The following is a 23664-nucleotide window of genomic DNA, read 5'->3' as shown; positions in this document are numbered from 1 at the left end:
GCCCCGGAGGGCCATACAACAGACTCTGAGTACACCAGTGAGACGGAGGGCGAGTGGAGCTCCACAACGGGGACCCGTGGAGACGTCAGCGACACCGACACGTCCTCGGAAGGGAGCTCCCTAGCAGTGGCGGCAACATCCGTGCCCACCGCCACAACAGGTACAGCCGCCACCCAGCGCACCAGCCCCGCCCTCCCAGCAGCCCCTCAGCCTTCGCTCCGTGGCCGCTCGCCCAGGAAGGCGGGCATCTCCTTCGCCCCAGGCACCTCAGGCCCTGCCCCAGTTACCCCTGCTGCCCTCCATTAGGAGGTCATTGACCTCCTCAGGACACTCATTGTTGGGCAGTCTACCCTTTTGAATGCCATCCAGGGTGTAGAAAGGGAGGTGCATCGGAGCAATGCATACCTGGAGGGCATTCATTCGGGTCAGGCTGCCCATCAGCGATCGTTCAACGCTCTGGCCTCAGCACTGACGGCAGCCATTGTCCCTGTCTCCAGCCTCCCTCTTCTGACTCCCTCCACCCAGTCCCAGTCTCCTGTTCCTCTGCCTATCCCATCCACACCATCAGACCAGCCTGCACACACCTCTACACCCAAGGGCAGCTCATCCAGACATAAGCACCACAGATCCCACAAGCATTCACCCAAGCAACATCCAGATGCAGACATGCCAACAGTCACTACCACCTCTGTGTCCCCCACCTCCTCATCTCCCTCCTCCCTCCCTGTGATGTCTCCACTCACACCTGCATGCACACCACCATCAGCCAGTACTTCCATCACCAGCACACCCTCCATTACAGTCCGCACACGTGCAGTCACCACCCCCACTGCCATTTACACGTCCCCTGTGTCCTCTCCCAGTGTGTCTGTCACCCCCTCTTCCAAACCACACAAACGCAGGCAGCCACCCACCCAACAGCCATCCACCTCACGACAGCCTCCGTCACAAGCACCTGCACCCAAAGACAGCACACTTGACTCTCCTACAACCACATCCTCTTCCTCCACTCCCATACCCACTACACCTATCCGTCCCTGTCCTTCCCAAGTCCTTTTCCTTTCCAACCTTGAGCTCGTTCCAATCACTGACCCACCCCCTCCATCTGGTAAGAGTAAAAAAAGCACCTCAGCCACCACCAGCCCTGCATCTACTGTGACCATAGTGCAGGGCTATTGGAGTCCACCAGCTCCTAGGGCAGGAACATCGGCCAGCAGCAAGGGGACAGCCAGCCCACCCCCTGGGAAGAGGACCAAAAAAAAAAAGGGTCGGCGCGACAAGCCTGAGACGGCTGCCACCAAGGACAGTAGCCTTGCCCCGTCACCTGCCACATCATCAAAGGGAGGCAAGGGCCACAGAGCTTCAGCGAAGGAGGGCAAGGGCTGCCGGGCAGAGAAGTCAGGCAGCAGGCGAGCTGCCCATGAGGGCCCCAACAGCCCCATTCCGGTTGTGATGGATGACACCCACGGGCCCAGGACTCCATCACAGGAGGGCCCCGCGACCGCAAGGTCGGATGGCGACTGAGCGGGAAGTCTTGGCCAGGTCTGGCTCCCTAGAAACACAGGACAAGCACCGCTGAACAGGGCCCCGCCGGGAGAAGCACCACTGAACAGGGCCCCGCCGGGAGAAGCACCGCGGAACAGGTCCCCGCCGGGAGAAGCACCGCGGAACAGGGCCCCGCCGGGAGACGCACCGCTGAACAGGGCCCCGCCGGGAGAAGCACCGCTGAACAGGGCCCCGCCGGGAGAAGCACCGCTGAACAGGGCCCCGCCGTGACAAGCACCGCTGAACAGGGCCCCTCGGGAGAAGCACCGCGGAACAGGGCCCCGCCGGGAGAAGCACCGCTGAACAGGGCCCCGCCGGGAGACGCACCGCTGAACAGGGCCCCGCCGGGAGAAGCACCGCTGAACAGGGCCCCGCCGGGAGAAGCACCGCTGAACAGGGCCTCGCCGTGACAAGAACCGCTGAACAGGGGCCCCGCCGTGACAAGAACCGCTGAACAGGACCCTGCCGTGACAAGAACCGCTGAACAGGGCCCCGCCGGGAGAAGCACCGCTGAACAGGGCCCCGCCGGGAGAAGCACCGCTGAACAGGGGCCTGCCGTGACAAGAACCGCTGAACAGGGCCCCGCCGGGAGAAGCACCGCTGAACAGGGCCCCGCCGGGAGAAGCACTGCTGAACAGGGGCCCGCCGTGACAAGAACCGCTCCGCTGGGCCCTTCATCTCAAGCACCGCTCCGCTGGGCCCTTCATCTCAAGCACCGCTCCGCTGGGCCCTTCATCTCAAGCACCGCTCCGCTGGGCCCTTCATCTCAAGCACCGCTCCGCTGGGCCATTCATCTCAAGCACCGCTCCGCTGGGCCCTTCATCTCAAGCACCGCTCCGCTGGGCCCTTCATCTTAAGCACCGCTCCGCTGGGCCCTGCTGTCTCTGCACCGCTCCGCTGGGCCCTTCCTGTCAAGCACCGCTCCGCTGGGCCCCGCCGTCTCTGCACTGCTCCGCTGGGCCCTTCCTGTCAAGCACCGCTCCGATGGGCCCCGCCGTCTCTGCACCGCTCCGCTGGGCCATTCATCTCAAGCACCGCTCCGCTGGGCCCTTCCTTTCAAGCACCGCTCCGCTGGGCAACGCCGTGTCAAGCACCGCTGGCCCATTGACAGTGCCGGTTCTGTGTCGAGCAGGGCTTCACGAAGCACTCTGGGCACCATGCCTTCTCCATTAACAGTGGAGTCGGTAATCCATCTGATGGACTGTGGCTTGGCACTTCCCAGGATGGAACAGTGGCAAGCCACCCACTGTAGAGACTTGAGAGACTGTGGCTTTGCACTCCCCAGGATGGCACAGTGGGCAAGCCACCCACTGTAGAGACTGTGGCTTTGCACTCCCCAGGATGGGACAGTGGGCATGGAGGCCCCTCGTGGATCTGGCGTCGTGGACTCATGTGGCTGAGGTGGCCTCCTTCCCTTCCCCCTGAGGTGCCTGTAGTTTTATCATCTGATGCCGCAGCAGTGTTCTCTCCAATGGTATCTGGTCTCCTGTGTGGACCTTGCCCATGTGTTTGTTCACATTGGCCCACGGACTATGGAACTTTGACAGAATGTGCAGGACTTGTTGCCTATGTATATATTTTTGACTATGTTCATTCCTTATTTTGTATCTTTCATATAGCATATTTCCCATACCTTCAATGGAGCTATTTATACATATATTTTATAGATCATTTTAATTGTGTCATTGCATTATTCCGGTGGGTTTGGGGGGTGTCACTCTGACTTGTTGCTCTGCATTGGGGTGTAGGTATTTGGGGTGGGGGGTGGGTGTATGGCGCATGTGTGTGCCCGTAAGCTTTCCTCCTCCCCCCTCCCCTGTGTCGTAGGTGCAGTACTCACCGTTGTCGTCTGCGCCGGCGTTCGTACTCCTGGTAGATGAGCAGGTAGACAATAGCTGGTAGGATGTTTAATTCGGGTTCCATGCTGTCCTCCTTCCTCGTGGAGTGTGTAGAGGTGAGCGTTTTCCCGTTCGTAGTCTGTTTCCGCCGTGTTTTTATCAGCGGGGCTCCCGCCCCAGAAAAGGTGGCGGATTGGTGAGTTGTGATAGGGTGGGCGGTACATTGTCTGCCGCCTGCCTGTTGGCGGTGACCACCGCGCTGTTTGTCTGTCCCGCCGTGGCGGTCGGAGTGTTAAAGTGGCGGCCTGTGTTGGCGGTTCCCGCCAGGGTCAGAATTCCTATTTTTTGACCGCCTGCCTTTTGGCGGGTTGGCCGCCGCTTTATCACCGACCGCCAGGGTTGGAATGACCCCCATAGTGTTTTTCAGTGGTCTCCAGGTGTGGAGATTGTCCTCTTTGTTTAACAGTATCATTATTTTGTTTTTGTTTATCCCAATGTCTATTAGAACACTCAGCTGCTTGCTGGGTAGAATCTTTATTGCATTTACCTTGTAGTTGGGGTTTACCAGGTCTGGCCCCCAGCCTATCCCGACCTTTATCACTAGGCAATAGTTTTTGGAAGCTCATGTTCTTGGTCCCATACAGGAACATACCAAAGCTGCTGGCATAATGCCAGAGCTGCTGGCATAATGCCAGAGCAGCTGCTTCTCCTTTAATGTTGCTTAAAATTATTGAGGACACTGTGGCAAAATTGCCTGTTAATTGCTTCCTCAAATCCAAAGATGGGGCAGCGTAGTACTCATCTTAAATTTGTTTCAACACTTCTGATAAATTTGTGAGTGTCGGTGTATCTTGTGCAGTAGCAAAGAGAGCAGAAAATTCTGTCCCCCATGTTGTGCAGTTTTCTACTGAGGGATCCATCCCAAACGGCAAGCACATTGTGAGAATTCAGTGTTTATCTTGGGGTCCTGTACGGGTGGCATACTGCTTTCAAAGTGCTAATTTTCTGTGCTACTCAAAATGGAATTTCTTCACATTTCGTGGTTACTTTACCCATTATTAAGTGAACTGTTGTGGGGTTGATTCCTGCTGTTGCCACATGTGGTTGTGCTGGATCAGCCCTTACTGGGGCAGTGTTTAATGTCTGCATTACAAATTGAATTAAGCGTCTATATATTTTTACTTAATTAGTGTACAGGCGGCATATTTCTTCTACCGCCATTGTATCTACCTGTGGAGGTGGTGTATACATGGATAATTCTGCCCTGTTGTTACTTAGTGGATCTAGTGTAACATTCTCTTAGACATGTGGTAGGACGCCATCAAGCTAATTCAGCTGTTCTTGATAAGAAAGGGGTATTTCTACATATGCATAAGATCTGTATTGTGCTGGTGCATTTGCTGGGGTATAACGGTGAAAGGTATGTGTGTTCCCATCTGCTGCTGGAAAGGTAAACATGAGTAAAATATTTCTGTTCTGTAAGTTGCATGTGTCTCAACCTTAAAGTTAATTCTCCTCCCTCCCCTGTGAGGCCATGTTGCAATAAGTGTGTTGTGAGGGGGAGTGTCAAATTAGCTGTGATTGCAACCATATTGAGATCTGCCATTGTTACAAATGTAATAATGTTATAGTGTAATACCTTGTTCAGAGACAGAAACACCAAGGGGGAGAATCCTTTTGAAAGGTTCAAGCTTGAACAACTTGCAGCCGACAGTAGGTGCTACCTACTCAGCTGCGGAGGATGTCCTTAATACCATGGACATCTACGGTAATTAGGGTGTCATAACCATATAATGCAATAGAGATACTTGGGAGATCCATAAAATTAGTGCCTTGCCAACATTGGTGGTGCCATGCCATGAGACTCTTGCTAAAATAACGAGACTGCTGAGTTTTGGGTGGCAGCACCACTGAGCATAGGGGACTGAGTCTGATCCCAAACCGTGTGGCAGCTGTTGCCCTAACCCTTCCGGCCAGCTAGCAGCTTCTCACAGATACTGTGGTAAAAGTGATTTTTGGCAGTCCACCACATGACACTCTTATATTCCACTGGGACGTCGTTGTAAAAACAGATCGTGCCCCGTTCTCTCAGCTACACAAGTCTCATACATGTAATGACAAGTAGAAGCATATCTTGGTTCAAGAGGATTTATTGAAGCAAATGCATTCTATGTAAAAATGCAAGAAGTGCGATTATAAGGATGATGAAACTAGACACTATGACAACTGTGACCAAGAAAGTGAAACATAGAAATAGTCCCACCGTATTTGTCACAATAGTATTATCAATATTCCTACACACATTACTAAGATTCCTACATGAGAGCAAGTAGCAGGGATAGCCCTAATCACCCCCATCTAGTCCTGGGAGTCTAGCACAAGCCCCATATCTAGGCTGAAGACAAAAGAGAGGTTGGTTAGTCTGCTGGAAATCCTCCTCCACGACAGAAGAGGAAGAACCAAGTTTATGCTGAAACTGCAAAGGCAACATAAGATGGCTATCTGACTGGAATGTCCCCTCTAAGGATAGTAAGTCAGCCTGATGTTTTATGATAAACATTGTGTTATTCTAGGAACTGCCATGATGTGACAACACGTCCCTTTCTGTGTATGGAAGACATAGTACTCTCTGAACAGGCAATACACAGGAACCTATCATATGTAGCCTTGATGCAGGCACAGAATGAAATGTGGTGCAAAGCAATGAATAACAAAGTTCTGTAGAGAAGGACAATGGATAAGAATAAAAGAACATTACACCTAATGCTTTGCTAAAATAACAAAAGAAATTAAATGCCAAGTGACTCGGTGAAGGGTCACAGGCCTCAGACCTAAGCTAAAATAGACAAAGATAAGTGTGCTTATGTGACTAAGGACTAACCTCATGACACCTGCAGCCCTGTAGACCGCCACCTCCCTGGTGCAAAAGAGTAACTACTAATGGGGGAGGCCTGTATGGCCTCCCCACAGCCCCAGAGACCACCACCTCCCTGTGCCTGAATATAAAAGTTATGTGGGAGGGTCCGCATGCCACCTCACAGCCCCAGGGACAGCCACCTCCCCAGTGCTGAAAAATAAATAATGAAGGAGTCTGTCCTGGACTCCTGGGGACCACCACTTCCCTACGGCTATCTTAAACATTGCCGGGGGCCACATGGCCCCCCTCATGGAGCCAATTGTGGCCTTGGCAACCGCCACTCCCCAGGGCCAACTACTGCTATATCCCAGGGTGCAAACCCTTGGGGCATAGCTGTTTGCTCTTACTTGGTGGGAGAACTCTGATTTCAGTAGGTAAGAGCATAGGTTTCATCTCTTTCACAGAGATGTGGGCAGAGAAAGAGATGAAACGATTGCTCTTGCATATAGGAAGCTGCATTATTAGCAGCTCCCTGTGTGCAAGAGCAGTGCCATCTCCCGCAGGAGTGGGGGAGCTGGGTGGGACCTCAAGGGACTCAGACAGTCACACACCCACTCACAGGCCCTTCAGACATTCATGCCCCACTCACACACCCACTCAGGCACTTACACACCCACTCACAGAGACACTCTCACATCCACTCTCACACACAGAGACCCCCTACCACACCTACTCTCACATACAGACAGACACTCTCACACCCAGATAGACCCTATCACACCCAAGCTCACAGCAAGACAGATACTCTCACATCCACTCTCACACCCAGAGAAACCCTCTTATACCTATTCTCACATCCAGAGAGACAGGCCTTGTGGCCAACTCCTGCCATGCACGGCCAAAGGCCATGCACAGTGCGGGGTTGGGTGGTTTTGGGGGTTGGTGGCCAGACCCTGCGTTCAACCCCCACCACTCATGACTGAAGACCGTGTGTAGTGGTCATTGGATTAATGTATAGTAATGAAAATTACTTCACATTAAGAAGTATAGAAAATCACTGAAAAAAACCCAGAGGTTACAGGGACGTTATAGTGAGGGAATAGAATTTAAAAAACCTTGGAAATTGACTTAAAAAATCAAAGGTCACAGGAAGGTTATAGTTAGGTTCTGAATTTCCTCGCACAAAACCAGAGAAATTCAGCAGTTATAGTTAGTGATATATCAAGTAACTATAACTTGCGCCCTAAGCTAACCATAACTCGCGCCCTAGCCATACACTTCTAACTAACCCAGATATTACAGCACTCATGACAAATTTTATAACGTAAATAAAAATACCAATGAAACGTTAGCAGTCAATTTAAAAAAGAAAAAATTATGCATGGCAGGGTCACAAGTTATAGATACCTTAGGCCAGGAGTTATAGTTACTTGAACAAACTCTAACTGCTAAATTTCTCTGGCTTGTGCAAGTACATTTACAACCTAACCATAACATCCCTGTAACTTTAGTTTTTTAACAGAACATTTTTTTATTTCCACACCAAATATATAAATATACATGTATGCATATGTATATATATATTTTTTTTTTTTCTCATCAATTGCTTCAATCGCACATCAAAAGATTGGGCTATATGTATATGCACACACACACACACATTGCTACTAGTGGGCCCGCAGCAATGGTTGCGCCACCCACTTAAGTGGCCCTTCAAACATGACTCAGGCCTGCCATTGCAGAGCCTGTGTGTGCAGTTTTAAACTACCATGTCAATCGTGCAAGTTAACCCTTTTTCGAAGCCCAAGTCTGTATTTTCTTACTTTAACCATTTTGTGTCTCTGCCTGTCTCTGAAAAACCGTCTGTCTGTGGTGGGTGAAAGCTGGGCTCGGTGCATTCCCTCTAGACAGCCACACATAAAAGGAGCTTAGGTGTGCCTGATGGGCCAATAACATCCTGATGAGTTACCCTGGGCAGGATGGGAGGGAGGAGCTGACACTTGCACCTGAATGGGTTGTGCCTGTCCCCACAGAAAGAGCTGAATGCCACCCCCGCAGTGAGTTGGGAGCCAGGGCAGGAAGGTCAGGGACCCTAAGCACTTAAAAGGCCTCTCTTTAACATTTTCCCCACTTCAAAGGCACAAGTGAGTAATGAACCTCAGACACCACCACTTCAGTACAGTTGAATAATTCTACCAGGAAGAAGGACTGCTGTGCTGCTGAATGGACTGCCATTGCGCTGGAACTCTGCTGGACTTTGCTGGACTTCTGCTCTGCTGTGCCTGCCCTGCTGACTGTTGTCTTCCTTGACTGGGAATGAGAAGGACTGGACAGGCACCTCTACATATCCAGAAGACATTGCATTGCTGGCTGCGTGGCTGAATGATGACGCATCACCTGCATCTTAGTGGTTTGACTTTGATGCATCCTTAATTGCACAGCTCTGAACTGACGCATCACCTACCCCACCATGATTGATAACAACGCATCAACACTGCTGCACCTCGCATTGGTCCTCGCATTGCACCTCGAGGTAGAATACTCATTCAATGGGCCAAGGCTGGTCCATGTATCAGACCCGCGCTCACCCTGACTTTTCAAATTTTACCTGGTCTAGAGCGACCAGGTTGGTGATTTATGCTTTTAAGCACTACAGCTGTTCATTGTTTAGAAATTCATAACTTGAGTTCTATTGATTGTATTTTTGTCATTTGGGCCTTGTTTTGCTAATTAAATTAACTATAACTCGTGCTCTAAGATAACTGTGACTCACGCCCTGCCATGCACTGGTATGTGAACAATAATTTTACTGCAGATGTTACAGTGACTTTATCAATGATGTTATCAAAGATGTCATGAGTGCTGTAATTTGTGGAGTAATTAGCAGTGCATGGCAAGGGAGTTAGTTATAGTTACTTTAGGGCACCTTAGGGCATGCGTTATAGTTACGTGAGGTAACTCTAACTATAACTGGTGAATTTCTATGGTTTTGTATTTTTAAAATGTGAGCCTAACTATAACGTCCCTGTAACCTTTAGTTTTTTAAGTGAATTACTTTTTTTTCAAATTCTATTTCCTAACTATAATGTCCCTGTAACTTTTGTTTTTTTCAGTGAATTTCTATGTTTTTTTAACATATATAAATTTTCATTACTATAAGTTAATCCAACCTCCGCCACACATGGCCAAGTGGCACCCAACCTTGCACCATGCACTGCCTTTGCCAGTGTGCAGCGGAGGTTGCCTGTAAGACCTGGCCTGCAGTCAGACCCTGCGGCCAACCCCATGCTTTGCACAGCCCTTTGGCCATGTGCAACGGAAGTTGGCTGCAGCCTTTCTGGGGGTCAGAATGGGTGTGAAAGGGTGCATCTGGTTGGTGTTGAGAGTGGCTGTGAGAGTGTCTCTGGGTGTGAGAGTACATACATCAGTGTTTTAGTGGGGGTGTGAGTGTGTGCGTAGGTCTGTGAGTAGATGCATAAGGCTGTCAGTTGGTCTATGAGTGGGTGTGTGAGAGTCTATTTATTTATTGTATCTTTTTTTTCATTTCACAAAAATGCCCTTATGGGCTATTTTGCAAATATGCAGGGTAACCCAATATTACACACAGAACTGGGTAATCTAAACTGTAAAGCTCATAATATTTATGGAGGAATCATTTGCATGCAAATATTTCAGCGATATTAAACACTATTAATGTAATTAACCATAGATCAAATTCCATAAATGAATAAATCTTCAAACAGCGTGTTTCTGGGAAAATGAAGAATTTTTATATATTCACTAATAATATATCCATCAACATAGCAAACCAACAAAGAGATTTTTTTGTGTTTTTATACAGATGCATTAGTGACCCCTCTAGTCCACAATCTCTCTAAATCCAAGGGACAGAAGGAGAGCACCAACTCTCCTGACTCTCCAACCACAAAAGGTTTAAGTCCTATATGCAGTCTTTCAAACAATCAGAAAATCACTCCTAAGGGACTCCAGCAGCTCATGCGAAGAATTGCATCATGGAGAGTATAAGCTTGACGTTTCGGTCTCCCAAGTCTCAAACCATCCATGACAGCACAATAATTGTTGCTTTCAACATCAACTTCCTAGAACAGCACTGCTTAATCCTTTTAATCAGCCACATACAATGCTAGTCAGTTACTCCAGTATAAAGAAAGGACAAATTAATTTCACCACAGATACGTCAACTCCCACCAGGCTCGAATCAATCATAAAGCAACAATCATTGTGATTTAATCCACTTTGACACATTGTCCTGAGGATGGTCTCGTGGACGGTAAAATTAAAAAAAATACTTTTTAGCCCTGGGGGGTTCATTTGGTTCCCCACTACCAGAGCTAAGGGGTCAGGGAGTTCGGACCCTGGCCCCTTTTCTTTATTTTGTACCTTTTTTTTTTTTGGACTCAGCTTCAGCCGAGCCCCAAGATGGCTGACAACACTTTAACAGCTTCCGTTGTTGAAGTGCTGTCAGCCAATCAGATCTCAGCATGAGATCTGAAGCGGGTATGGATCCTCTGCGTCCTTATATATATGCAATTTTTGACTTTCTTTAATTTCTCTAAAAATACTGAATATAATTACATGATAAAAGGTTGCTTACTGGACCTGGACCTACCTTTCTGTCAAATCTAGTGTAATTCCGTCCAGTAGCTTCTGCGCTATCACAGTTCAAAATCCCTATGGAAAAATGAATGGGGAAACATTTGGGACCCTCCCTTTTTCTCACCCCCCCAGATCGAATCACCCCATAACTTTCTAGACAGTAGCTGACAGGACTGGCAATTGTTTTTGGAAAGTTTCATGAAGATTCATCAAGCGGCACCAAAGATATAGGCAAGTTAAAAAATATTTTTTATATAGAAACTTGGTCCTAACTATAACTACCTAGTAATATATATATATGTAACATACTGGTGGCCACCAATAGGTAGTTATATTTAGGACTATTTTTTCATAGAATGTTTTTTTTTTTTTGCCAAAAACTTTGTTGCCATTTGACAAATCTTCTAGAAATGTTCAAACTTATACCTTAGTCGGTTCAGCAGCAGTGTTGAAAGTTTTGCATTGATCTGTCAAGTGGGTGGTCGAGAAAAATTGGGGTCCCAAAACACTTTTTCCCTATTCTACGGCAATAGTATTTTTGAAATTTTTAACAGTGACTACAGCCGGAACCGCTTTTTCCCCATTCTATGCTAATGGGAACATGAACATGACTACTGCCCGAACTGCTAGAAAGTTGGCAGAAAGCTAGCTCTTGGTCCAGGAAGAGTGCTTTTTTGTGATTTGGTGTAAATCCATCCAGTAGTTTTAGAGATATTAAAGGGCAAAAAATATAGATATCTGAGGACACGGATAATATGTGGTTCCAGCTTTCCTCATGCTGATATCTAATTGGCTGCCGAAACTTTAACAAGGAAGTGTTGGCAGCCATCTTGGGCCTCGGCCATGGCCAAAAAGCATTTTTATTAAACTTGGAAGAATCTGCAGATGGATCCGCAGATTTTTCTGAGATTGTTTTTTTTAAAAAGCACCATCCCCACCGTTTTCTATTATTTTGCGCCCAGGTGGGCCAGGTCCCGGAGGATGGGGAGCTTTAAAAAGGAGGGCAGCACACAGAGCTTTTCTTAACCTCAGGGATGCCAACTCCATGAGGCAATCAGAGACAAATATGTGTGGGGGTGGAGGGCTGCCCCCATGCCCTGGGACCACCACCTCCTCAAGGCAAAACTAGTAGAAAGTGCTCCACTTGGATAGACATTTTCTGCAAACTGTGGGCTCTTGATAGATAAACAAGGAGGTGAGCTTCAGTTCCAGCCATGATGCTCATTTCACAGAAATTAAACCTCAACAGGAAGCACTTTTAAATATAAACGTAGCAGGTATCCCAGTTGAAGCTCCACTTCTGGAAAGGGCAAAAGATCCTAACTTCATGTCTTGGTGAAAGCAAAGCAAGTGTGTTTACTCCGCAATTCCATATTGAAAAAACTATCTAAAATCCTTGAAGGTGAATGCATCTTCCATCGATCGGAGCACAATCAGACACTCCCACACCCACTCCCACAGCCACAAACACCCTCTCACTCTCACACCCAGACAGACACTCTCACAGTCACTATCACACCCTGAGACACCCTCTCACACATATTGTCACACCCAGAGAGACAGGCCCTGTGGCCAAGTCCCACTGCGCATGGCCAAAGGCAGTGCACAGTGTGGGTTTGGATGGTTAAGGGGGTTGGCCTCATGTTCTGGCTACAAGCCAGGGCCTGTGGACAACCCCCACTGTGCACGGTCAAAGGCTGTGGCAGTGTGGGGTTGAGTGGTTATAGGGGTTTGGCCGACCTGCGCCCAACCCCCGCTATGCACTGCCAAAGGCAGTGCGCAGCAGTAGTTGGATTAACATATAGTAAGGAAAAAGTGGGAAAAACTGATGAATATCTTTGGTTTTGTGCAAGTGAATTCAGAACCTAAGTATAACATCCTTGTAACCTCAGGTTTTTTTAAGTACATACTGTATATATATATATATATACATATATATATATATATATACATATATATATATATATATATATATATATATATATATATATATACATTTCCTATGGAAACATGATCCTAACTATTCTGACAAATGTCAAAGAAACATTATAGTTTGGTGTGAAAAAGAATCTGTTATTAAAAAAGCAATCACTTCAAAAAAACAAAGGTTAAATATCTCAGTGACAACATTAACGTTTGAACTAGAAGAAAACACAGAAATTCACCATTTATAGTTAGGAGAGCTAAATATAACTTGCGCCCTCACCATTCACTGCTTATGACATCACATATTACATCACCCAAGACATGTTCGATGACATAATTTATGTCATCACTGATCATTTATGACATCTCACAGATGACCCAATCCCCCGGGGCCAAATACAATTAAACAGGGGAGGAGGACAGGTAGTCCCCCTCTCCAAGCATTCTTAAATCTCAGAGACCCCATTCACTGGGGCCACAATCTAAGGGGAGGGGGTGTGCAGTCCTTCTTGCCAAACCTTTTTTGGCCCCAGGTATCCCATTCCCTGGGGTCAAACCAATAAAAAAGGGGACGGGCAGTGGACCTCTCCCTTTGCTTGAGTGTTCATATGCTCCAGGGACCCCTTCCCCAGGGATGTTTTTGTTTAAAAATGGAGAGGGGGCTGCATGCCCCCCCCCTCTCTGAGCCTAATCAGGACCTTGAGACCCCTATCCCTAGGGGCCAAAGCCAATTAAAAAGGGAGGGAGCATGCAGTCCCACTTCTTGAGCCTTTTTGTATGCTCGGGACAACTTTAATTAAAAGGGGGAAGGTATGCGGCCCCCTCGTCAAGCCTTATTAGAAAAGGGCACCCCATTCCCGAGGGCCAAGTATCCCCCTTCCGTTAGACCTATTAGGCCCTGGAAACACCATCCCCGGGGCCAAAATGTAAATTAAAGGGGGGGGGGGGAGTGCCCCCTCCCCGAGTCTAATTACACCCTGGGAACACCATCCTCTGCATCAAATAATAATAAAAAAGGGAGTTGCGCACCTTATTAGGCCCTAAGTACCACATTCAAGTGCTTTTTTAAGTGGAGGTGGGCTCTATGGCCGCCCTCCCTGAACCTAATTTTGGCCCCAAGGACTCCATTTCATGAGGACCAATCTATTTATCAAGGAGATGGGGCACATAGCCTACCTCCCTGAGCCATTTTTAGCACTGGGACTCCCCATCCCTGGAGCCTAGAAAATGTTCATGGGGAGGAGGGGCTTAGCCCCTCTGCCTGAGCTGCAGTTGGCCCCAGGGACCCATCTCCCGTGACCTGCATTTTGAATAGGTGAGTGCCCTGGTGCCCACCTGAGGCAGCCACCAAGAACACAAACTGAGGGCTGCGGTGGGAGTCACCAGCCAGCTTCCCGAAAGATACGAGTACTAGCATTGCTCCCACCTAGAGGGAATAGCTATTTCTCCTCCCTTTAATAAATGGATTGGCCACGGGGGATGTTATCCCCGGGGCCAAATATACCTTGGGAAGGGAGCCGCAAGCCCCCTCCCTTTAATATAGCATGCAGCCCAGGGGAGTGGGGTCCCCAGAGCCCTAAATGTGCTCTGGGGACCCCATTCCCCCAACCAATATTTAATAAAATGACAGCTACCATTTTATGTTTTTCTTTTGCCATGATTGTGGCACAATTTGCTCTTTTTTTTTTTTTTGGGCCTAGGTGGGGGGTTCCCTCTGATTCCCCCTCATGGGGACCATGGGGCAGGGTATCACTACAATGCCTCCTTATGTTAAAGTTCAGGACAGGGGACTAAGGGGCTGATGCCCCATTTTTCTTGCATTGCCCTGCGCCACTCTAAAGACACCATGGGCCAGATGTAGCAAAGGTTTTTACCCATTCTGTGTCTATGGGAAAAAGCGTTCGTACATATGGCCCTATGTGTGCTCTGCATTTATAATACGGTGCACCATGGTGCACGTTAGAACAATAGCATCAAAAATGTTGCCTCTATTGTGGCTCTTTGCAGCATTAGCACCAAACATTATGGTGCTAATCCTGCACAGTAAAGGGAGGTCCATAGACTAATATGGGTGTGTCATTAAATGCCTGCATTAGGCAGGCGTTAAAAATGACGCAAAATATGGTGCAAATTCTGTAGATTTCACTGCGTCACTTTTTAGGGCCTCCCAGCGCCTGAATGCTCCCCTTGTATACATTATGCCTGGCACAGGTATATTGTGCTAGTGGCACAATGCCACTTTGTAAATATGGCATGTTGGAAATGCCGACTTAATGCCACATTAACGTTAAAAAAATTACACTAATGTGGTGCAAGGAGGTGCAAGGGCCTTATAAATATGCCCCTAAATCCCTGAGTCCTGTAATGGCTGCCAGCAACATTTTTCTAATGCTGCTAGCAACCAATTAGTGTTCTCGCTCCCGTGAGAGTCTGACTCCTGTGGGCGCGATATAGCCTAAGGGAACAAAACCTCCCTGGGCCATTCAGAACACTTCATTTTTCAATTGGCACTCTTGCGAGTGTCCCTCGGACTTAATAGTTCACATATGAAAATATTTGTGTACCTTTATTTTTCAAACACTTCTGAATGGACTTACACCAAATCACAAAAAGCACGCATTCTGCACTAAGCTCTATGATTCTTCCAAATTTAGTGTAATTCCGTTCAGCAGTTTTTGTGATATCGCTGTCTAAAAAAAGGCTATGGAAAATGCATGACAATTTTGCATTTTGGGACCCACCTTTTTTTATAGACCTGCTTAATGGATCACCCCAAAACCTTTCATAAATAAACTGGGCAAAGAAGAGCACTTTGTCAAACAGTGCCAAAGTTATTAATACCACAAAAAACACAGTTCCAATGGAAATGCTGACCTAATGATAACTAAACACACACACACCTCCTTACTCACTTTAGTTTAGTCCACTTAATCAATTATTTGATTGTCATTTACATTTTGTTCCCAGTCACTACAACATGGGGAAATGGGTCGGCCCACTTCAGCCATTTACTCTCCAGCTTGCTCACGTGTGCTCATCCGTCTAAAAAGAAGTGCAATTCAGAACCAGGGTTGGTGGCACAAGTCTTTATTTTTCTAAGGCTTTCTTTCCATTCTTTATAGTTTTTTTAAAAATTGTATTAGTTAATCTTGGGAGTTTAAACTATTCCTTCAGGTTTCAGTAATTCAAATCCAACAGTACATTTCTTTGCACCAGGGCCAATGAGAGTCGCTCCGCAAGACTCCCATTGACCTTGGTTTGATGCTTGTCTGCCACATGCACTAGACCCAGTCACACTTGTGGGGTAGCATTTTCATCAGAACAAGTGGGAGAACGTTGGGTTGTAGAAATGTTGTGGATTACTGCTGATTCCAGAAGCTTACATCACAGAAAGGCAAGGTAAATGTGGAGTTTAAGGCAAAGTTTGAGGTTTGCAGGAAATTGTGGGTGAGAAAACGTTGTGGGATCCACACAAGGCATATCTCCCTGGACTCCCCTGGTTGTCAATTTTTTTTAGAAATGTCTGGGTTTGGTAGGTTTTCCAGAGTAGCCCTCGATTCCCTGCCAAAAAAATGCCACTGTCCATATTGCCAAATCAGATCATTTTTGTGACTGGAAATGTTGATTACGCCACATTGTATTTTGGGCTGTTTCCTGTTGTGGGCATTAGGCCTACCCACACAAGTGAGGTACCATTTTTTATCAGAAGAATTAGGAGAAAGTTGGGTGTATGAAATTTGGGGCTCCCTCGAGATTCCAGAGATTGTCATCACAGAAATGTGAGAAAAATGTGGGTTTTTTTCAAAGTTTGAGGTTGGCAAGGGATTCTGGGTAAGGCATCCTGGTAAGTGCCATGCAAGTCACCCCATTGTGGATTCCCCAAGATGTTTCATTTTCAAAAATGTACGGGTTTGCCAAGTTTCCCTGGATGCTGGCTGAGCTAGGGCCCAAAATCTAAAGCTACCCACTTTGCAAAAAACAGATCAGGTTTGAGTGGAAAAATTTGATGTATCAATGTTGAATTTTAGGCTATTTCTTGTGGTAGGGACTAGGCCTTCCCGCACAAGTGAGGCACAACTTTTATCACAAGACACGTGGGAGTATAGAATAGTAGGATGTTAATTATTACCAATTGGATTTCACTGCATTTGTGCCAGTGTGTTAGAAAGAAGACATTTTGAAACATCCCATTAATGTCAAATAGTCATGCGAATACCAACAAGTTCAGAGCAGAAATAACCGCTGCTCCTAAATTCCATATCTTGTTCCATTTCAGAAATACATGGGTTATCTTGTTACCTATTTTTCACTCTTCATATTTCACCATATGAATTGGTCTATACTCAGTACACAATGAAAAACCATTGTACGGTAAAGCTCAGTTGTTGGCTCTAGGTACTTCAGGTTCTTGGAGAACCCACAAACCCTATACATCCCCACAACTAAAAAGGTCTAGTGAACATAATAATACATTGCTTTTGTAAATTGGCCAGCGTGCTAAAAAGTTACAGATGAAAACTTTGTCACAAGTAGCTGTTTCTTCCTACTCGGTTTTAATATTTCCTTATTTCAATAGAATATTTTTTGTGAAAACCTTGAGGGATCTACACATATGACCACTTGCTAAACTCAGAATGTTGTCTACTTTTCAGAAATATATGACTTTCCTGAATCACCCATTGGTTTCACACCAGTTTACACCATAAACTGGGTTTATGGTTGAAGCCAAAAACATATGAAAAATTGGCTACCTGTTTGACCAAACTGTAGTAAAAAATATTGGGCATATTTACAAGCCCTGTGCGCCACTTTTTGTGATGCACCGGCGGCACATAGTGCATGCCCATATCTACAAAGGCACTCAAAGCCACTTTGGGTGGCTTTTCATGGTATTGTAGATATGGTGTAAGGCAAAACCGCGCAAGTTGCTGCGTGGCCTTACACTACATCAGGTGTTCCCTCACAACACCCATGGGTTTTGACACATTCCCAGATTTACAAGAATTTGTAAACCTGGGAATGTGTGAAAACTCTCTGCCTCCCCAGGCCAGGCACAACAAGGAGGAATATCTTCATTTTGCCTTGTTGTTTTCTCTTTCTATGTGTGATGCATTCCGCATCACTCATAGAAAGAGGAACATTTCTCCCAATGCTGTTTTTGTGAGGAATATGCCCCTTCCTGACCAAAAACAATCCTGCTAATAATGCAGACACTCATGTACCATAGTGCAAGGGTGGCTAGTTGGCACTGGGCAGCAAATTTGTATGCCAGTGCAGGGGGAAAGGACAGAAATGTACTGTATCTTAGAGATACAGTGTGTTTCTGCCAATGCACCCTATCTGGTAGACACAGTGCATTTCTGCCCTTTCCGTGTAGCGCAGGGCAGTGTAACAAGGTCACTTGCTGCACTGCCCAGCACCAGGAGGCTTGTACATATGCCCATAGGTTTTTTGATTTAGCTCTGCATGTTACTGAAAGCTGGGAAGATGGTGACTTTAGCATATCAAACTGTTTGTTGATGCCATTCTTATGAAAAAAGACACTTTTTCCCAGAACATTTTTTTCATAATTTTCCCAAAAAGCTCAAAATGTATCTATATTTTGGATATTTTCTTGGTCCACTCCAGTGGAATCCACAAACCGTGGGTACCTTTAGAACCCCTACGATGTTGGAAAAAAAATGCAAATTTGGCATGCATACCTTTTGTGGACAAAAAGTTATGGAAGCCTAAGCTCGAACTGTCCAAAATAGCCAAAAAAGGCTCAGGACTGGGCGCGAGAAGGCTTAGCAATGAAAGTGTTTAAATATGTGCAATGCTTATTTTTGTATATTTTAAAATTTGTATTGCAATCTTATGACTGTCTTCTTTAGGTTACAATGTTCCCTTTTGTCCTTCTCTTTTATTTTTGCGACACATGATTGCAATATATTGTTTTCAATTTAACCATCGAATCAACTTGACAGGCCGGACGCATTAGCTTGTTATATATGATCATTCTAACCGAATTAAAATTGGTGCTCGTTATACTAACACCGAGAGAGTTAGAATATCTCTCAGTACTTGGACTGAAGTTCCCAGTCTGTGAGTCTGTGAAGTGATAATGATTAACACACTCCATCTCAGGAGCTACATTATAACCAAATAAAGATGGAAAATTAGCAATACTTGACCCTACCCCAACTTTGTGAATAGACAATGGGGCAGGAGAGGTCATGCTACCTTTTACATCCTGTTATGACGGGATCCCCAAAAACATAAACCCTGCTTGGGATTTAGAATCCCACATCCATAGAGATGATATTGGCTAAAATTAGAAAAAGAACACGAAACATTGCCGGCATTTTTTGTTAAGGAAATGCCTCCCGAAGCAGACAGAAGTTGATTGATGCTGACGTGGTGTAGTAGAAGACAAAAATAAATAGCAAAAAATAGACGGAAATATGCAGCTTCATCAATGTGCATAAATAACCCTGTAAACAACAAACTCATTTTCCTGGAGGGGCAGATTCAAAAGTTCCCAGGGGAAGAGAGGGCCCAACCTAACTGATAATTTAAATGGGTTATAAGATTGCCTTTTTCCTGGCCACGGTCTCAGCTCGACAAAGTCACTACTGTGGTGGAGACGAGGAAGGAAATGATTATTTTTGTGTATCCCATAAAGCTCTCTGCAGACAGAAGTTTGTGCAGTGGTCGGAATTTACCGGGGCACTTTTGCGCAGGACCTGTTTTGTCTCTGTGTTTGACGAACAGGTGGTAAAAAAAATTGAGTTCGTTCCACTGGCTATGAACGTTGTGACCTGCGTTTGCCTGGACGTGCAGTAAACCCAGTGAGCTAATACCTAGAGACTAGCCAAAAGATTGCCTCTGCGTGGATTAATGGCCTATCTCTTGATTCCATATGCGTCCCTGTTATCTTTATGTGAAATAGTGCGCCACCTTCTTTTTTTTAAAAAACGATTTGTCAGCTGTCAACACCCCCCTCTCGATCTGGAAAAAAGACAATAACACGGTGAAGACGTCGCATTTGTTTACTTGGAACCCTTGGACCATTTTAAATGGTAAAACGCAGTAGGGCAACACAACCATTCTCATTAAGAGAAATAGAAATATCCTCAACTTAACTACATGTTTTGTGACCGTTCGTTTAGAAACACACTGCTCTCTGTGTATTCTCATAAAAACGATGCGGTCGGAGTTAATTGGTCCGCTCCCTCACTGCCACTTCTGAAGAAAACATATCAACAGGTCACATTGCTCGTTTAACGGAAATGCAGTCTGGCAGCTTGACAGGGACAGATTAAACACTGCAAACATTCTAAAAACTCTGCAGCCCTCTTCAGACAATTTCCCTTTTTATGATCCCCTGTCTAGTTCCGTTTTCAGAGCTCGGCATAAGTGAACATCGCGTTTCCTCCCCATGGGACACCATTATCTCGCCGGTGACGCGGCTTGACTGAGGAGCGCCGTGAGAGCGAAGGTTTCTGTAAGTCTCTATTGCTTTTGAGGCATGGTCGAAGCAGATATGTGACTGGAGGACGCAGCCATCAAACTGAACGATACATCACCGGGGGCCATTATCATACCGGCGTCTCGAATGGAGCCAGCCGTGCGTCAATTGAAGTGTTGTGGCAGATTTCCTTATCCAAGGTTGACAGGATAACACTGGATGTCGACATTTGTCACAGCAATGTCAGGAGTCGAATGAAAGGGGAAGGGCAGCGATGTGTTCCTCCGGCTGATAGGCGCAGATAGTCGCCCAAAGGCACTGTCCCTGTCGCCTGTCAGCCATTGTGAAGTGTGAGCGGTGTTCAGAGAGACGACTGAAAAGCAAATAAACGTGTTTACGACTTCGTATCCTTTGGGACCAACATGAATTATTAATACAGGCCCTACCTAAGTGTCTTTTTTAAATATTTCCGCTCGACTCTGCGCCACAAAGATAACGACACAAATCTCATCTTAACCACGAGAGGAAGTTTATTTTCCGTTTACCTCCATTTTCGGGTTATTACCCACTACGGACGGGATTAAATGGGCACCAAGCGTATTGGGATTTTCACATTCCTGTTTATTTTGCTGATTGGAATGTTTTATCTCTCCCTCTTTTTATGGCAACCGCATCAGAGCATGAAATTGGTTGTTTGCCTTTCCAATATTTTTAGAAATAAGCAACATTTAACTTGGCAAGTGTTGAGGACTCCATGCGAAATAATTGACTGGGCAAATTATGCACACATAGGACCTATACAGAAAGAGATAGCAGCCGTAAACGTACGTTTACAAATAAATTTACCTCACGTACGCCTGCCAGGGATTCGCAAAGGGATTCTTGGCAGGCAGAAGCCATTTACGGGTGTGGAAATCTCTGCCACTGTGGAGATTGCTGCACCCGTACATTTCTCTGAAGTAGTGGTCTAGCCTCGGAAGTGTGTACGTTTTGTGCAGTGTTAGATTGCCTGTCGGACAGTTTGGCACGGACAGGTGGCCCAAGCTTGAATGGGCAAATGTGTGGTCCACCAGGGGACCAAAAATACAACCCACACGCTGGCCACATTCCTATTTCCAGCATGAAATCGTAATATTCTTACTGGAGTCAGAATCTAGCAAAATCTCTTTCCTGGGAATGGATCACCTCCAAATTTGGTAGGGTGCATAAGGATATGCATGAACGTCACTTCACCAAAATGTCGAGGGTGGTAGAAGTGACATCACATGCTATTTAACCATTAATTTCACCCACACATGCATGTTCACACTCTTAGAGAACAAACATTATTAATAAAAATGAGTCACAAAAACATAGGCCCTCATTATGACATTGGCGGGCGGCCTCTGCCATCCCGCCATCTGGCCACCTATGTGGCCCGAATCTCGCCTTGCCTATTATGGCTTCCCCGCTGGGCTGGTGGGCGGAAAAGAGTTTCCGCTTATCGGCCCAGCAGGAAACAGGGCCTTAACATTGCAGCCAGCTTCTAATGAAGCTGGCGGCAATATGGCTGTGCGGCGGGTACAGCAGCATCCGTCACACATTCCACTGCTCGTAATTCAGGCAGTGGAATGCGCAATGGGGCTGTGCATGGGGGCCCCCGAGTCCTCCATTCCGCCAGCCTTTCCATGGCAGTGTTTACCACCATGGACAGGCTGGCGGATGGGGACTCGTAATCCCCAGGGCAGCGCTGCTTGCAGGGCTGCCCTTGAGGATTACAATCGATGGGGCCGCCAGGCTGCAGGTGGCAGCCTGGCGGTGTTGGAGGTTTGACCACTTTGGTGGCGGTCCGACCACAACCCTGACCCTGGCGGTCATAATGTCTAATAACCTGCACTAAAAGGCTAACTTAAAAACGTGTGCTAGAAAAATAAATGTATGGCTTTGGAAAAGTAATTGTCATGGTATCAGCCACAATGAAGTATTATGTGAAATAATAAATGTTAATGCATTTTAATTAATCATAATGTACTGGCAAAAGAAGATTATTTCTATGTTCTAAAAAGTTAATGGTTTGAAATTATTAGAAATGTTTTATTCTTCGTGTTTAGCTTCAGTTAAAAAGGCCCACGTTTTCCAGAAATACTATGTTTAAATGTTGTGCTAAAAACTTTGCAAATAATGTTTCTTGAAATATCCTGTGTGACTTGCAGAGTGGAAACATTCTGTCTTGCTCATCTTTAATTTCTTGTATTTCCTCGAGTTAATAGTTGTAACATTAAACAATAGGCCTTAGTCTTTGGCAGGAAGCAACATGTCATGTTTTTATGTAGTTTAATTTGTAATGTTTGTACTGAAACTGCTAACTAGAGAGAAGTATGCAGGGATGACATGAACCAGTCCTGGATAAGGGATTAGAGAAGAGTTACATTTGAGATGCAGACATAGCCTGATTGGATGTGCACTAATCCGCCTCATAGTCTTGTCCAATGGAAGCTTAGTTTGTAACTTTTGAGACTTTAAAGCTTTAGGCGATGTAGCTAGTTTTCCGTTTTCTGAGTTTCTTTTCAGTTCTACATGTTTAGTGATTGTGTTCTTATCTATGATTCTAACAGTTTCAGATATACTAGGCCCAACTTTACTGAACTGATCCCCTTAATGTCCTGATGCTGATAAATGAAGACCTGGTGTTTCTCTACTGATGAAGAAACTGCTGGCTGCTGACCCATTTAGGAGAGGTATAACCAATGTGCATTTGTTTTCCTTCGCAGGTGTTCTCTTTTAGAAAATCCAACCGCTTATTTTGGTTAGCGCATAGTTAGATGTTTTCCAAATTATTTTTTGTCTTATTTTATTTGTGAAGCCCACACATGCATTTTGAATTAGAGTGTTTGTTAGAGATGACTGATCTTATATTAAATTTTGAATGTGTATTAATTGATTGTGATCCAAGTGCACAAACTAAATGTATACTGTTTCTATTATTCACCTAATTCTGTTGTTATACTGTGTTGTTCATTTAGAGTATTTAATAGTAAATGGATTGGCAAGATTGAGATTAGTCAGACGATTTGGACAGTCTGTGTTTTCTTCTGTATTTCTATCATTTGCTCTTTCACATTATTTACATGACTTTAGAACTGTTAATTTAAGGGCAACCAATGTTTAAACTTTACTAAACTGGTGTGTTGATTCATGGCCACATAGGTCATGGTGTGCATAACTTACTGACTCATTGATGATAATGTTGCTTATTTGATGTTATATATGATGATTATTGGTTTATATTGTATGACTGAATGTTCTCACACTCCCATCTGAGTCATAAGATTTGAGTTGACTTCTGAGGGTAGTGGATATCACTGCCCTATTATGTGTCACTTTAGCCATACATAGGATATCACACGCCCACAGAATTTGTTCACACATACACGCACATTTACACATCCACA

This window comes from Pleurodeles waltl, chromosome 2_2, assembly GCF_031143425.1.
Source record: "Pleurodeles waltl isolate 20211129_DDA chromosome 2_2, aPleWal1.hap1.20221129, whole genome shotgun sequence".
Lineage (NCBI taxonomy): Eukaryota > Metazoa > Chordata > Amphibia > Caudata > Salamandridae > Pleurodeles > Pleurodeles waltl.
The sequence above is the reverse complement of the archived record's forward strand: the minus strand, read 5'-3'. Positions refer to the sequence as shown.